We start from the raw sequence: 15,451 nt of genomic DNA, 5'->3' as shown, positions 1-15,451 counted from the left end.
CAGTCTACAAACAGACGAAAATCTCTGTCCTCGTGGAACTCGCCTTCTTGGGGCAGTGGCACTGTGGGTAGGACAGCTGAGCTTCAGGGTAGGAAGAAAGCCACGACGAGGAGTACCTGGAAGAATTCCTAAATAATTGCAGTCGTTTGAGGGTATGTTTGTGTGTGTATTTCCTGTCTTCCTCTTGATACAGTGTACATTCTCCACCCCACTAATTTTATATTTTCAGTAGATTCTCTGCAGGGAATTCTTCGTACATGCTAATAAATAGCCCACTGTAGTATAACGAGTCCGTGAGGTAACGTTAGGATCTTTGAAGTGACCTGCCATAGACTGACGGAGTCGTGTTAGAGGGAAGCTGAGGTGTGGTCAAGGGTTTTTCATCTTTGTTTACTCTCCTGCTATCTAATAATTCTCATTCCAGAATGCATTGTGTTAACATACTTTCTCTCTCCTTGGAATACCTTCCTTTATTTCCTCCTTTTCTTTCTCCTAATTCTCTCCATTTTTCTTTGGTGAATGTGAGACGGTAGCCTTTTGCCCCAGAAATACAGAATCTCAGCTTTTTTAGAACTCGATGGGACTATGGAAGTCTTCATCTAGATCCATGATTTTTGATCTCTGGATGGAAACCAAGTTTTCCCCTGATGCAGTGAAATGAGAAATACAAGAAAATGAAGTCAATGTTTATAAAGCAAAACTTTATCGATTGAGTCTTGTACCTTTCCATTTTTTTTTCTTGAACTTTTTAGTTCTTAGTGTCTTCCACCTGCCCCAGAAATTACCATCCTCCTGAACTCAGCCCTCATCCCTCATCACACTGCCACCTCAGTTGACGTCACCCCCTCCCCTGTTCTCCTACATGTTGGTTTTCAGACAGTGCCCACCTCTTCAGTTTTATAGTCCCTACCCCAAAACTAGAGTCACTGCTTAAATCTCAGGGTAGGAAGTCACCATTTGTGCTGCCAGGGCGCTGTGTTTTAGGATCCCCAGTTGGAGCCACAAATCCATTTTAAGCTCTAATACACAGTGGTTCAGTTTTATAGAATTATTGGTACTGTGGTTCCACTTTATTACAGGTTTATCAGGCTTTTGTGGGTTGGCCCAAGTGTGCAGCCATTACTTATAACTGTGTTTCTGGAGGAAAATGAAAATGAACTTTACAGTGGGACCCCTATTGAGCTGGAAAGTGCATGCAGTGGGATTCCAACCCAGGTTGTGTGGGGTTTCTTGGCGACTGGGAGAGAAAGCCGCCCACGTCCTCTCTGTTGCCAGTGTATCCCTGAGGTGCAGACATTGCTCCTGGGTCTCCTTTGGAACACAGTACAGATGTTTGCCTTCTCACAGCACTCCTTGAGAAGAACCTTAGGTACTCCGTAGTTTTCATTCAGGAGTAAGAATTGTCTATTCCCTCTTGGTGTTTGGGAGCAGTGGAGGAAGCCACTTATGGTACAAAGCTTTGTGATGTCAACAACAGCATGGAAAAGAAAGAGCCTCTAGAGTCTTCTGTGGTGTAGGAGGTCCTTAGTTCACCAGCTGCATTGCTTTAAGCTCATGTTCCCACTTGAGAAACCACCTCTGTGGTTCTGCCATGCGACAAATTGACAAAAATCCCATATTTCTAGATATATAGTGGCCTAAATGGATCATGTCACACTTTGTACATCTCCAGTTACTCTGAGGACTCTGAGCCTGGCGTCCAGGAATGTGATGTTGGTCCAGCCGTATGAGAGGCTGTGTCCCTGGGGCCAGAACTCATAAACACAGTCCAGGCTCCCCCTTGGCAAACTCACATTTCATTTTGACCGTGAGACCAGCAATTCTGTTCATGCTGAATGTTGCTACACACCCATTGCTCTTGAAGCAGCAGCCTGGGAGACAAGAGTTGGCTTGCTCATCTGTTGTTAAAGCCAGTGACCTACACATGACCTTGGTGCTTGAAAGATTGTCATCCAAAGCCAGTGAAGTTCTCCATAAGCTTTGAGAGAGACAGACAGACAGCCAGAGAGACAGACTCATTGCTTCATTGAGTTAGATTAGCTGGGACAGGGAGATTTTCTTTGTTTCTTTTGGTTGTAAAATATTGTTAACTAAAAATAATAACCCCCTTTTTAGCTTTTAAAAAAAATCTATGCAAAAATGAAATTATTTGTTCTCATAGTGGTTTATCAGTGCAGATGCTGGGAGACTAAGGCATGTCCCTGTCTTCACTCATAGACATCATGATCCTACGTTTATGGAAAATGAAAAAAAGAAAGTGAAATGATTTCAAGTATAGTCCTGTCATAGCAGAAGTGAGGGATACAGATCCTGTCTGCCTAGTCCTTTCATCCCCCGGAAATGAGCAGCTTAAAAAAATACTTCTAATGATTGCTCGTGTTCACTGCCATTTAGAAAGCAGAACTTTTCAGAAAGCAGGAGCAGTGAGAGAGCTGTGCTGCCTTGCTTTCCCGGCACTGACAGTTTTGGCCAACGCTCTGACATCATCCTTGCTCAGAAATAGGTGCTTCACAGAGGAATAATGGAAAGTGAGGCTCTTGCCCAAAAGCACTTGAGCTGGCTCTATCAATTTCATTTTCTGCCTATAATCTGAGGAACCAATTTGTCACTCTTGTCACTCTCTAACTTCGGAGTATTAAGTATTGATTAATCCAACCTAGAAAAAATAGGAGAACGTGGTTACTGTACTAAAGTGAGAAAAAGAGAACTAACTGCAAGCTATTTTGATTCTATTTTTCAGTCTTCATATCACAAACATTTATTACATTTATCAAGTGACACATGTTGCTAGGTTCTGTGGATACAGAGACAAGATGGAGTCCATGGCTCCTGGATGCTAACAGTTTACAGGTTGGAAATCGTAGAGCACATCAGGGAAGGAAGGGTTCATAGGAAAATTAAGTCAACTCAGTCTTAAAGGGTGATTAGGGTTTTTTTTAATTGAAAAGAAAGGAAAGGCATTCTGAGTAGAGAGAACAGCCTGGACACAGTAACTAGATCAGTGTGGTTGGTCATGGTCACTTACTGTGGGGAGGGGTGGTGGGATCTATGGCTGACAGGTAGGAAAAGATAAGGTCACAGAGACCAGGGACTTTGAAATTTATCCAATAGGCCAGGCATTCTTGACTTCCTGTTTTCCACCAGCACATGTATGCTGGATGCTATCTACATATCACACATCTCCTGGATGTATCCACATGTGATGTTTGTAATAAAGCAAGACATTAAAATTCTTTGTAATTGTCACACAACTATTCGCAATATATTGGTACAAGTAAGTCATTGCAGATCTTGGTCTATATGAGATAATCTCCAGGTTAAGTGCCATTTCCCCCCCCTTTTTTTTTAAACCTGATCTCTTTTTCCACCTACTGATGAACATCTAAATGCAGGAGAGTAAAAGTACTCTTTTAGAAGGACATTCTTACATTTACTCTCCAAGAACACTTCTCCATCAGTGAGAAGTAACTGGACGCCCATAACAGGCAGCGCCTGCCATACCCAACCTGGGGAGCTGCTGCTGGAGCCAGTGTGGAGGTTTCAGTTGGGAGTGATGGTGCCAGGTTGGCACTGGTAAGAGGGCATTCTAGATGCAATGGAGGGGATGGGTTAGGGGAGGTGTCAGTGGGGGAGGGAAGAGCAGTTGGAGGCTCTTGCAAAAGTCCTGGCAAGAGGCCATGAGAGCATGATGAGAGTAGAGAGCACAGCTGAGTTTCAGGAAGCAAGACATGGAGATTGCTGGGATGGGAAAGGTGAGCCCAAGTGAGGCGGGGCTGGTGGTGAAGCTGTGGTCAGTTAGGAAAAGAGGAGCACGTGTCATGATGGGAAAGGATGAGTGTAGCATCATTTGTCTTGAGGCACATGTTTCTGTGAGATATTCTGGCATTCTGAGCCCCAAGAAATCACCACCATCCTGAATTCGGCCTTCGGTGCGGCAGAACTCACTCTGGGAGAGGTAGAGTGAGAAGACTGCCGAGGTCAGAATCCTGAGAAATAGGCATTTGAGGGAGAGGAAAGGAAGAAGGAGCAGTGATGCAACTGAGGAGGGGAGGGGTCGGCAGGCATGGGGAGAGGCGGAGAAAGTAGTGTCAAAGACATTTTTCAAAATAGCATCAGAAAGTAGAAGGGATCAGAAAGAGTCAGATGCTCTAGAGAGGCCAAGCCTTTTATTGGGGGGAGCAGTTCCTGGGTGTGAGGGAACTGGAATCAGAGGGGACTGAGCTGGGGGAGACAGTGGTTGACAATGGAAGACTAGTACTGATAGAAAGAGAAACAAGGTGGGCAAGTGCTTGAAGGGGTGGTGAGGTGGCTGAAGGAACTTATTGTGGGTTGGGAGATGAGAGAAGCTGGAGCAATTATTTGAGCTTGTTGTTCTGCTCTCCTTCAGTGAACGGAAAGGAGCTTCATCTCATCTGTGCATTGCGTAGCATTCCCTAAGTTACGCTTTTTCTAAAATAGAAATCCAGCGTAAGTTAGTTTGGTCTTCAGGAAGGACAGTTCAGGATGTTTGGATCTAGGTTTTACGGAATCTGAGACGATAAAGGGCACTGAAACATCCTCAGTCAGCCCCATTCTACCACTTGGAAGGCTGAACTTTTACCTTTTTATTTTCAAGAATAAAACCTTCAAGACTGTAGAACTCTGGAGTTCAAAAACATGTTCCTATGGTATTTATACAGTGTTTCCCCGAAAATGAGACCTACCCGGACCATCAGCTCTAATGCGTCTTTTGGAGCAAAAATTAATATAAGATCCAGTATTAGATTAGATTAGATTAGACTAGCTTATCAAAGACCGGGTCTTATATTATAGTAAAACAAGACTAGGTCTTATATTAATTTTTGCTCCAAAGGACGCATTAGAGCTGAGTGTCCAGCTAGGTCTTATTTTCTGGGAAACAGGGTAGTAGCATTATATTTGAGAGGCCCAGTCTCCTCCCTGTCTTAAAGAGTTGTTTTCTTGTTTATTTCTCAAGTGTAGGTGAGGTTTTGAAGATTAATCACCTTGTGCAGTGGATTGAACTTCTAAAAATTATGTGGAGAAATCCTGTTCTATTATCAGATAGGCCCTAGGTATTGGAGATGCCCTTGTAAGTATCCATACAACCTGCCAAATAAACATATTTTAATTGGGAAACAGTGCTTTCATTTCTTATTCTCTATCAAATGCTTTACTTTGAATCAATGACTTCCATTCTTATAGAAACATTTCCGATTTGAATTTTTTATGATGGCACTGATGACAGGAAAATCTACTTAGATTTATTTAAAATACAATTACAGTAAGTAGCCCATTTACAAATGGGTTGCATTTAGGAGTTTCATTTGAAGTAGGTTTTTCTTTAATACTTAAACTTTTAATTTTGAGATAATTTTAGTTTCAGAAACAGTAGGGAGAGGCTGTGTACATTTTACCCATTTTCCCCCAGTGGTAACATTGTGCAAAAGTATAAAACAAGCCATTACCAGGATATTAGTACTGGTACAGTCAACAGAACAGTTGGCGAGTTCCAGAACAAGGATCCCTCATGGTGCCCTTTGAGAGCCACTTCTCTCCCATCTCTAACCTCTGATGGCCACTCTTTTCCTTTTCTGTTTTCTGTTTCTACAATGTTGTCATTTGGGGAATGATGTAAAAATGGAATCATATGGCATCTAACCTTTTGGGATTGCCTTTCCTTCACTCAGCATAATTTCTGGATATTCATGAAGGTTGGTGCGTGTGTTCAAGTTCATTTCATATTATGGCTAAGTTGCATTCCATGGTATGGATGCATCACTGTTTATTTAACCATTTCATCCATAAGAGCATCTGGGTTGTTTCCCAGTTTGGGGCCATTACGAGTAAAGCTACTATGAATATTTGTATTCAGGTTTTTGTAGGAAAATAAGTTTTCAATTGTTTCATTTAAATAGAGGTACAGGAGTGCAATTGCTGGGTCATATAGCAGTTTGGTTTGGCAAGTTCAGTTTCTAAAGAACAGCCAAACTGTTTCCCACAGTAGCTGTGCCATTTTACATTCCCACCAGCGATGTGTGAGTGATCCAGTTTCTCCTTGCCAGGATTTGGTATTGTCACCATTTTTTTATTTTTGTTATTCTGATAGGTGTGTAGAGATATCTCACTTGTGGTTTTAATTTTAATTTCTCTGATGTTAATGATGTTGAATGTCTTTTCCTGTGTTTATTTGCCATCTGTGTATCTTCTTTGGTGAATTGTCTCTGCATGACTTTTGTCTATTTTCTAATTGGACTCGTTGGTTTCTTTGCTGCTAAATTTTAAGTTCTTTATATATTCTAGATATTTGTCCTTTTTCAGATATGTAACTGGCAAATATTTTCTCCCACTCTGTAGAATGTCTTTTCATCCTCTTCACAGGGTCTTTTGCAAAGCAGAAGTTTTACATTTTGATGATTCTAATTTGTCATTTTTTTTTCTTTTTATGGATTGTGCTTTTGGTGTCAAGTCCAAGAACGCTTTGCTTCGAAGATTTTCTCCTATTTTTTTCTAGAAGTTCTATAGTTTTATATTTTACATTTAATTTAATGATTTGTATTGGTTAATTTTTGTAAAAGCTATGAGAATTAGGTCAAGGTTAATTCCCCCCCTCTCCCACCATAGATGTCCAATTGCTTCAGTATCATTTGTTGAAAAGGCATCTTTTATCAAAAATCAGTTGGGTATATTTCTGTGGGTCTGCTTCTGGATTCTATATTCCATTACTGTAGCTATATAGTAGACCTCAATATGGATAGATTGATTACAGTATTCTCCTTTTTCAAGATTGTTTTAGCTATTCTAAGGCCTGTGCCTCTGTATGTAATTTTGAAGTAAGCTTGTCTAAATCTATGAAAAATCTTTGCTGGGATGTTGATAGTAATTGCATTAAATCTATAGATTGTTTTGGGGAGAACTGACACCTTTACAATTCCAACACATGAACACAATCTACAAGGTGTGACAATTAAGTTCGCAAACTTGTTGCAACGATGTTGCTAACCTTTTTTGATATCAGAGGGATTATTCATTATGAATTTGTACCAACTGGACAAACAGTTGACCAAGTTTACTATTTGGAAGTGCCGAAAAGGCTGCATGAAAAAGTTAGATGACCTGAACTTTTCATCAACAATTTATGGTTCTTGCATCACGACAATGTACCAACTCACACAGCACTGTCGGTGAGGGAGTTTTTAGCCAGTAAACAAATAACCAGTGGAACACCCTCCCTACTCATCTGGTCTGCTCCCCAGTGACTTCTTTCTTTACTCAAAGATAAAGGAAACATTGAAAGGAAGACCTTTTGATGGCATTCAGGACATCAAGGGTAATACAATGACAGCTCGGCTGGCCATTCTAGAAAATGAGTTCCAAAAGTGCTTTGAAGGGTGGACCAGGTGCTGGCATCAGTGCATAGCTTCCCACAGGCAGTACTTCGAAGGTGACCATAGTGATATTCAGCAATGAATATTCAGCACTTTTTCTAGGATGAGTTCGCGAATTTAATTGACCTCGTATGTCTATGTATTTATGGCTTCTTGGATGGCTTTTATCAGCATTATATTATTTACAACATACAGATCTTGCACATGTTAACTTTAATCTAAATATTTTATGTTCTTTGGAATGATTGTAAATGGTGTTGTGTTTTCAGTTTTGCTTTCAACGTGTTCAGTTTTGTTATAAAATAGGGGTTATAGAAATATGAATGTAGTTTCTTTTAGAAACAGCATCATAAATAGATATGGTTCCTAGAATAGCTCATAAAAGATTAAAACTCTCAATAAAGCTGATATAATGAACAATTAGTAGAAACAATAGTAGTCTACCATATTGTTGTAATACTAGTGTTAAATAATATCAAATGAGAAATAATTATTTATCAAATATCTTGGAAATGTCCAACTTTGGTATAAGTCTAGTTCTTACTTTAATTTTAATCCATAATATATGAGTTTCCATTTTCTTCCTGGGTATATCATGAAATCTACTCTCATGCATATCAGGTCTGATTACTGTCCTTTTTTGGAAAGAAGTTTGCATGAGGAGAGTTTCCTGAATTTGGCAGATAGAAGAAAAATTGAAGAAAGTATTTGAACAAGTCGCACAGGTAGAATTAACTGGGATTTGAACAAAGACAAAAAAGGGTGTATAAAAGGGACATCTGAGAAGAATTATTCTGTTATACTCTAATGTACGAATTTAGGCCAGTTTAGTTGCTACAGGGAGCAGTGAGGAACAATTTAAGAGGCATGCAATAGTTAGATGTTTATTTTGTGGGAGTGAATCTTTTTTTAGAGGGAAAAAACTGCATTGTTGTGGTAATAGTGATTCATTTTCTCCCCCTATATTTTTTTAAAAGAGTCCGTGGTCAACTGTTTTACATATGTTTTTATCTACTTTTGCGCTGCTTTGCTCCAGGAGCAGGAGTTTAAAGCAGCTTATATAAACATAAAAAACAACATACAATAAATTTCAAATGGATGAAAAGCAAAATTGGTCCAAAGGAAAATAAGATGAGGGCCAGGACTGAGCCTAGGAAGCGGAAGTCATGCTGTGAAATTTGTTTGTCATCTTGAAACAGGTGAAAAATTTGGCTTGGACAGATTGTTTTTAATCCTTGTACAAAATAGTCATGAAGGTGGTGTTTATTATGGCAGTCCAGGGTATCTGCTATCTTTTTACCTGGCCACAGGACTGTCTGTTTAGGAAGAGGCTTTGTCCTGCAGGGCTAATTAATAACAGGAATTCAGATCCTGCTTTGGGAGGCCTCTGCTGACAGATGCAGCTGGTGGTCTGAGAACCGCTTCCCAGAGGCATACCACCCCAGCCTCCCAGCGCACAGCACAGCTTTTGCTCTGGCCAGGGAGTTCTGGCTTTGTGATTTATGTTGAAGTGAGGATGAACAATTGAGACTTTCATTCTTCCTAACAACAGGGACACCTACGATTGTAAGTATTTTTGTAAACAGGGTTGTAATCTGTAGTTTTCATATTTAAAAAATGTAAATAGTCTTTTTTAGAAGTGGTTATGCTTGATAGTTCTTTATTATTATTATTAGTTAAGGTTCCACTGATTTTTACGTGAGTTGAGTGACCTGTGATCCATCTGAGGGTAGATCTTGCCAGTTGGAGCATTGTCTTTGGCTTTAAGACAAAATATAGGTGTTGTTTTAGAGAGAGACCTTCCAGGGCAATTCTTCCTTATGATGACTCATTTTCTACAGTTTGGAAGTGGAAAGAAATCCACAGACGTCTACACAACTTGTAAACTAAGGAATAGACTTGTGCCTTTCTAACATGCTGTTTAGTATGTGTGTGTGTGTGTGTGTGTGTGTACATATAGTATATTACTTACTTTCTGAGTGTTCAGCAGCTTTATCAATGATTGTGTTCTTTTTTAACCCCAAAACTAGTACTAGAGACATGTTTGCCCACTCCATTCTGTTCTATTATAGCCTGTTCAGTAGACGGATGTTGCATGTTTTATTTCTCTATAAAACAAGCCGAAAGACAATGCGAACAATCTCACTGCATTTGAAGTAGCTGCTAGCCAGGCCTATTGCAACAGCTGATGGGCTCCTCTGAGTTTCGAGAGCTATTTTGGTAGATTAGCTGGGATCAAGGCTCTCCGAGTTCAGGCCATAAAAGGCCCGTCCCATGTGAAATTGCCCCACTGCATCTGACAGCGTCCTCCCAGGCTGAAGTGTCCTCAGGTTTCACGTGGATTTACCCAGTAATGGATGGCCACACCAAGGCCAGATTGGGGAATGTCAGTATCAAGGACACCGGGGGAGTGACTACTTCAAAAAGAAGACTGCTTTTAATCATATTTTGGCGATCTTTTTTCAGAGAAACTTTTGGGATGTAGCCTTCACCTGTACTGCAGTTGGCACCCAGACTCGTTTTGGAAAGCACCGTTCTAAATTTATCCTGTTCTGAATGATCACTTCGAATAGATGCACTTGCCCGGTTTGCATTGTGATATGTGATTTTGTACAGTGTTTTGGCCTAACTTTTAGTATTTTACTTCTTGTTGAGAATTTGAAAGTAGTATTTATGGAAGGGAGACTCAAAGAAAATACTTGAGGACACCCAAAGCTGGATTCAAAGCTATTACGTATTTTGTTTTGTTTATTTTTTAATTAGAAAAAAAAAAGAAATTACTGTGTGATTCCCCCCCCCCCCTTAACACAGAGGAGCAAGGATTATACAGAAATTTGAAGTAAGTGAAAAAATCTTCCTATAAATCTAAATGCAGTTGTTGTTTTTAAGTGCTGTCTGTCTGAGCATGCTTCCCAAGGGTTTGTTGACTTCAAACACTAGAATGTTCTCCCAGTGTGTGTTAATTATTGCACGTTACTCCTCTAGGTACTTTAGGGCGCGTTGTTTGATTTGGGAAGGATTGGACTTTTTTTTTTTTCCTTAAAAACCAAAGAGCTTACTTTATGGTACCGAGAAGTTTATGCTAACAATTTGATTAATATAATTTAGTAAGTACATTCCGACTAAATCTTAGCACTTGAAGCCTCAGAATGAAAAGTGTATTCACAATACAAAGTACTTCAATCATTGTATCTCAAGTATGGGGGTGGATGTCAGAAGGGCAAGTTTTATTTCACTATTATTAATACATCTTTGTTTTGAGGGTTCTTTTTCTTGGTACTGTGATTCTTCTAGCTTGATCCTTTGATTTCCAGAATTTATTAAAAAAAAGAAAAGAAAAGAAAACTCTCACTTTAGTTTCCAGATTTTGAACTATATTTCATTTTTAAATTCTCCAAGAAAAATGCTGTATCAGCCTTTTGAAGCCCTAGAGATAGCTGTGGTCTCTGTAATTTAGTTTGATTACTTGCTTCTGCTGAAAAATAGCAATAAGCTGGAGAATATTTATAGTTTATTTGACATATTTCTCCTTTGAGAAAAAAATAAAAAAAGATTGTTTCTTTATACCATATCAGATGGACCAGTAGGAGCAGTAATTATTTTTATCAGGTAGAAAAACAAAATATTTATAGAAATGAGCTTCATCAGTGAATACTGCTATGGTTTGCAACCAGAGGTAGTGCCACAACCCTAATGAGTGTTTGGAAATGCTTGGGGTGTGTCTGGTTTTTCACAACAATAACTATGGCTAGCATTTGGGGGAATGTAGTTATGAATTGTAAATGCCCTGTGATGTGGGACAGTCCAATAGGACAAAGCATTGCGTTGGCCAAAATGCTGGTGGGATCCCCCGCTGAGAAAAACTGCAAGGTCTAAATGCCCTCCGCCAGCCCAGAGCGAAGCAGCATTGGGCTTGGCATATGTGGCTGCTGCTTCTCGCCGACTCGGGAGAGCTCTTGAGGAGTTGGGTGTCCTGCCAGGAGTGGGCCATCTTGTCATTCCTCTGAAGAAGACAGGAGGTGACAGAGATGGGCAGAGAGAGTCCTCAGAGAATTGCTTTTTTGAGATGAGTCTGATTCCGGTGGCAGGAGCATAACTTTCAAAAGAAAATTCGGTTAAAGCACCCAGCTTACATCACTTTCATTCAACAAACCCGGGTATCTCTGCTTGTATTTGGAGACATACTGTTTCTTGCTGGAAGATTTTGAATTTCAATTCAGAATGAACATCCTTGGCGACACCTAGGGTCATTTACAATTGTACAATTGAGGGATTGTATCCAAAGAAAAGGGGCACTGGTTTTTATAAAGATGTCTAGAAAGTTACAGCTTTCAGGGTCACAGGCTGCACGGAGAGCTGTGGGGATGAGCCACCAGGGGCCTTTTTTAATTCTGGGGATGCAAAAGAAGTCCTCTCCTCACTCTGGGGCTGCCTGGGTTTTCTGGACACTCACTGCAATTTTATATTAACGTGCATATCTCAGAGGGCCTGCCTGTGACCAGGAAAACTCCCCGATCTGGTGCTTTCCTGCAGGTCAACTCTTAATTGTTTTGTAACTGAACCAGAAGGCATGCCAGCACCCTTGACTCCTCTCCCAATAGGTCACCAAGGCCACTAAGTCTTTCTCCAAAATGATGCTCCTGCCTCCCACCTCCTCCTTACCCAGATGATTGCTTAGCCCTTAATCGGTCTTTCTGTCCCCCAGGTTCTCCACTGTCCAGTCCATCCTCAGAATGACTTTCCTAAACAAAGATCTGATCATGTTGCTCCTCAAAAGCCAAACCCTCCATTGTGTCCCACTGATTAAAGGCTAAAGTTCAGCTCCTCAGCCTCCCTTTCCACGTCTTTGATGCCACTGTTTTTACTGGTACGCCACCCTGACGTGTTCTACCTTTTCTTGCCGGCCAGGGAGGTCATCTCAAAAGGAGATCTTCCCAGAAACTTCCTCTGGCCTTTTGCCTCTGGGCTCCGGGGTCCTGGCAGCATGTCCTGGCGCGCCCTTCCTCTGTAGGGTGCCCGGAGAGGCACCTGGGGCCCAGCCCCCTTGCCACCCAGGGTCTAGCTCAGTGCCCACTGCCCACTGAGTGCTCCACAGACGGGAGTTGGTTGAATTGAATTTCATTGGAATGACTTATGGATTCTTTATATCAAAATTTAACTGTGCTCCATAAAATGTTTTTGCCAGTGTTACATATTATTCACTGTAGAAGTGGGTGTTCTGTGTTATGAGTTCTGTTTTTTTCCATATCTCATAATGCAAGCAGAAACATTTGTCTTACTATTACAAGCCTGATGGGGTTTATGTGTGCTTTTGCCAACACAGGAAATTAAGGTGCATTCGATGAAGTCAGCCACTTCGTTATTGGAGCCTTGCCTAAAACGAAGAAACTCATGTAGTGGTGTGATTGGACTGAATGTGCTTTTCCCAAGCCTTCAGCTTGATCCCTGAGGTGAAGCCTCTCAGAGTGCTTTGCACTGCTGACCTCCGAGGGGACCCGCCTAGCACCTTGATGGCCTTGCAGAGAGAGCTCTAGCTCACTTTCTTATGGGCACTCCCTATTGTAGGAGGCTTTGAAAGAGGAATTTCGCTTTGTCACTTGATTATTCTCTTTTGAAAGTTGATCCTTTCATCCCCAGCAAGTTCATAACCTATTTCTAACTGGCTTTTGTGTCAATATAGTCAAAGAAAGAACTTTAATATTTGCTTTGGAATAGTTGATTTACCCATGTCACACACTGGATTCATTTCAACAGGTTGAGCGCTTCACATCAATATTGCACAACTGCTGCAGGCCTCCGGGTTGGATGCCTTCACGTGAAAATGACTGAAGCGTGTTCCCTGTCCTTGGTGAACTCATTCCCTGCATGGGTTCAAACATAGACGTGATGAAACTATTATACAAGTAGACTGGAAGGGATGAACAATAATAACACGCCATCTGTATTACCACTGTGTGCCAAGCTCAATGCCAAGCTCTTTACCTACATTATCTCATTTAACGTTTACAACAGACCCTGAGAAATATTTTTGTCATTATTCCTGTTCCACAGAGGATAAAGCTGAGGCTTAGAGAAGCTTCCCCAAAGGCATATAACTTGGGGTCATGGTAGAGCTGGATTTGAACCCAGATATATTTAATTTCAATACCCATATTTATAACCATTGCTGTAAGCCAGCACTTCTCAAACTTGAACAGGCTCTTGCTAATGTGCAGATTGTGATTCAGTAGATATGGAGGCAGGGCCAGAGATTTGGCAACTAAGACCCTAGGTGATATAATGCCTCTGGTCCAAGGACCGACTTTGAGTAGCACTGTTTTAAATGATTTCCTTGTGGCACCACAAGTTGGGAGGAACCAGGTCAGGTGGGGATTTGAAGAAGGCTTCCCAGGGGTAGAGGTGGTCTAGCAAGGCTGGTCTGTTCCTCTGTGCTTTTCATGCCATCTCTTCCCAGACAGTTGTCCCCCATTTCTCTTATTTCCAATTTCTGCCTTTCTCCTGGCTCTTCCTCCTCATGTTGAAAGCATACTCAAGTTTCCTCCATCCTAAATAAAGCTCCCCTTGACCTCACACAGTCCCCTATTTCTTTCACTGCCCATTCACTCAACACCCACAACTCACTGGGCACTGTTCTCTCCTGTCGGAGACCTTTGTGATCTCCCAATGGCTTCAACCCCACGGAGCTTTACCTCCGAGCACCTTTTTGTAAGGATCTCATCTCAGGTGTAGTAAGGTGACAGGACTCTGGCCTCTGCACTGAAGACCCAGACTGGCTTTATTTTCTAAAGCATTGTCACTTCACTTGCTCACCTCTCCCTTCTTAGTGTCCAAGTTAAGATAAAAATTCTTGTGCTGTTCTTTGTACCGTGAATTATATGTTCTATCCATTTCGGATGCAATATATTCATTTAGGTTTTAAAGCTTATTTTTCTCTTCAATGAGAAGTTGTTCTCTTCTAGTTAAGCTATGTTAGAGTTTGTGTCCTGTATAATCAGTAGTGATAGAATTATGCATAAAAAAGAACAATCAGTTTCTGAGTGAAGATTTAAAGCGCTTTTATAAATAAGGCGCCTAAAATTTGTGGACTGTTTTGATTAATCAGAGGTCTCTTGTTTCTTTCTGAATTTTCAATTACCTTCTGTGTATGGAAAGTTGGCAAATAACTTAGGCTCAGCTATATGACAGCCATTGCACTGAAAGATCATATTGATGTTTTTATATTTCTAAGATTCTGAATGTTTTAAATTTTTTAAGATCTGGTCTTTTCATACATCCTGAAAATACTGTATCAAACTTTATACCATTTAAATAAAAATTTAAAAATATGCACATGTTGTACTTGCACATGTGCTACACACTCAAGAACAAACAAGACATTGCAGCCAGAACTTGAATAGGAAAGCAGGTGATTTTCAGTAGCTAAAAATATATTAAATTAGGAAGTAGGTTATGAAAGGTAAATTAACCTTTAAAAGTTTTAGTACTGTTTTTGTGTACAGTTTTTTTTAGAAAAAAGGTTTTTTTTAATTTGACTATTTCAGTTTATCATGTACTAAGGATAATCACAAAATTCAGCTACATTTGTTTATTTTGCAATTAGTTCATTCCTTTACAAGTTGCTATTATGAAATCCAAGAACAAATAAGATTTTAATGTCTATTATTTTGTTTTGCAAGTATTGCTTTGGGTACCTAATGTAAGTAATGACTCTCTAGGTTTAAGCCAGGTTAGGAAAAAAAATAAAAATTACAAAAAGTGGGCACGTTAAGGTATATGGCTCTCCAAAGTATGCTCACAGTCCTAATTTCCACCAGATGTTCATTTTAGCACAAACACACATCATCATTTGGCTTTATCATTTCATGCATTTTTGATTGAAAGTGTTGAATGTTTTAAAATTCCATGAGTAGATATTATTGTGATGCAGTTGACTGCGATGAGTAAGCTTCATGCTATGCATTGTAGACCAACACAGCATCCTCCCATTTGAGATGGAATTTATTTATTTGGATTTCTATCAGTTCTTCTCTCTGGAGGCTTCAAGGAGCTTGTAGGCAGCTGACAGT

General features: G+C 40.3%; 1 protein-coding gene across 8 annotated transcripts in view; it reads left to right on the top strand.

The window, feature by feature from the left end:
- Positions 1 to 15,451, top strand: part of SVIL (supervillin) — a 221,944-nt gene that overhangs the window by 65,468 nt on the left and 141,025 nt on the right. The window contains exon 1 of one of the 8 annotated variants that reach the window (XM_074324732.1): positions 9,680 to 10,224. The exons of the other annotated variants lie outside the window; for them this stretch is intronic. The gene's annotated coding sequence lies outside the window, so the exon portion shown is untranslated. Of the gene's footprint in view, positions 1 to 9,679; positions 10,225 to 15,451 lie in introns of those variants that run through there. 8 annotated transcript variants of the gene reach the window in all.

This window comes from Rhinolophus sinicus, linkage group LG02 (assembly GCF_036562045.2).
Source record: "Rhinolophus sinicus isolate RSC01 linkage group LG02, ASM3656204v1, whole genome shotgun sequence".
In the NCBI taxonomy this organism is placed as follows: Eukaryota; Metazoa; Chordata; class Mammalia; order Chiroptera; family Rhinolophidae; genus Rhinolophus; species Rhinolophus sinicus.
The sequence above is the reverse complement of the archived record's forward strand: the minus strand, read 5'-3'. Positions and strand labels throughout refer to the sequence as shown.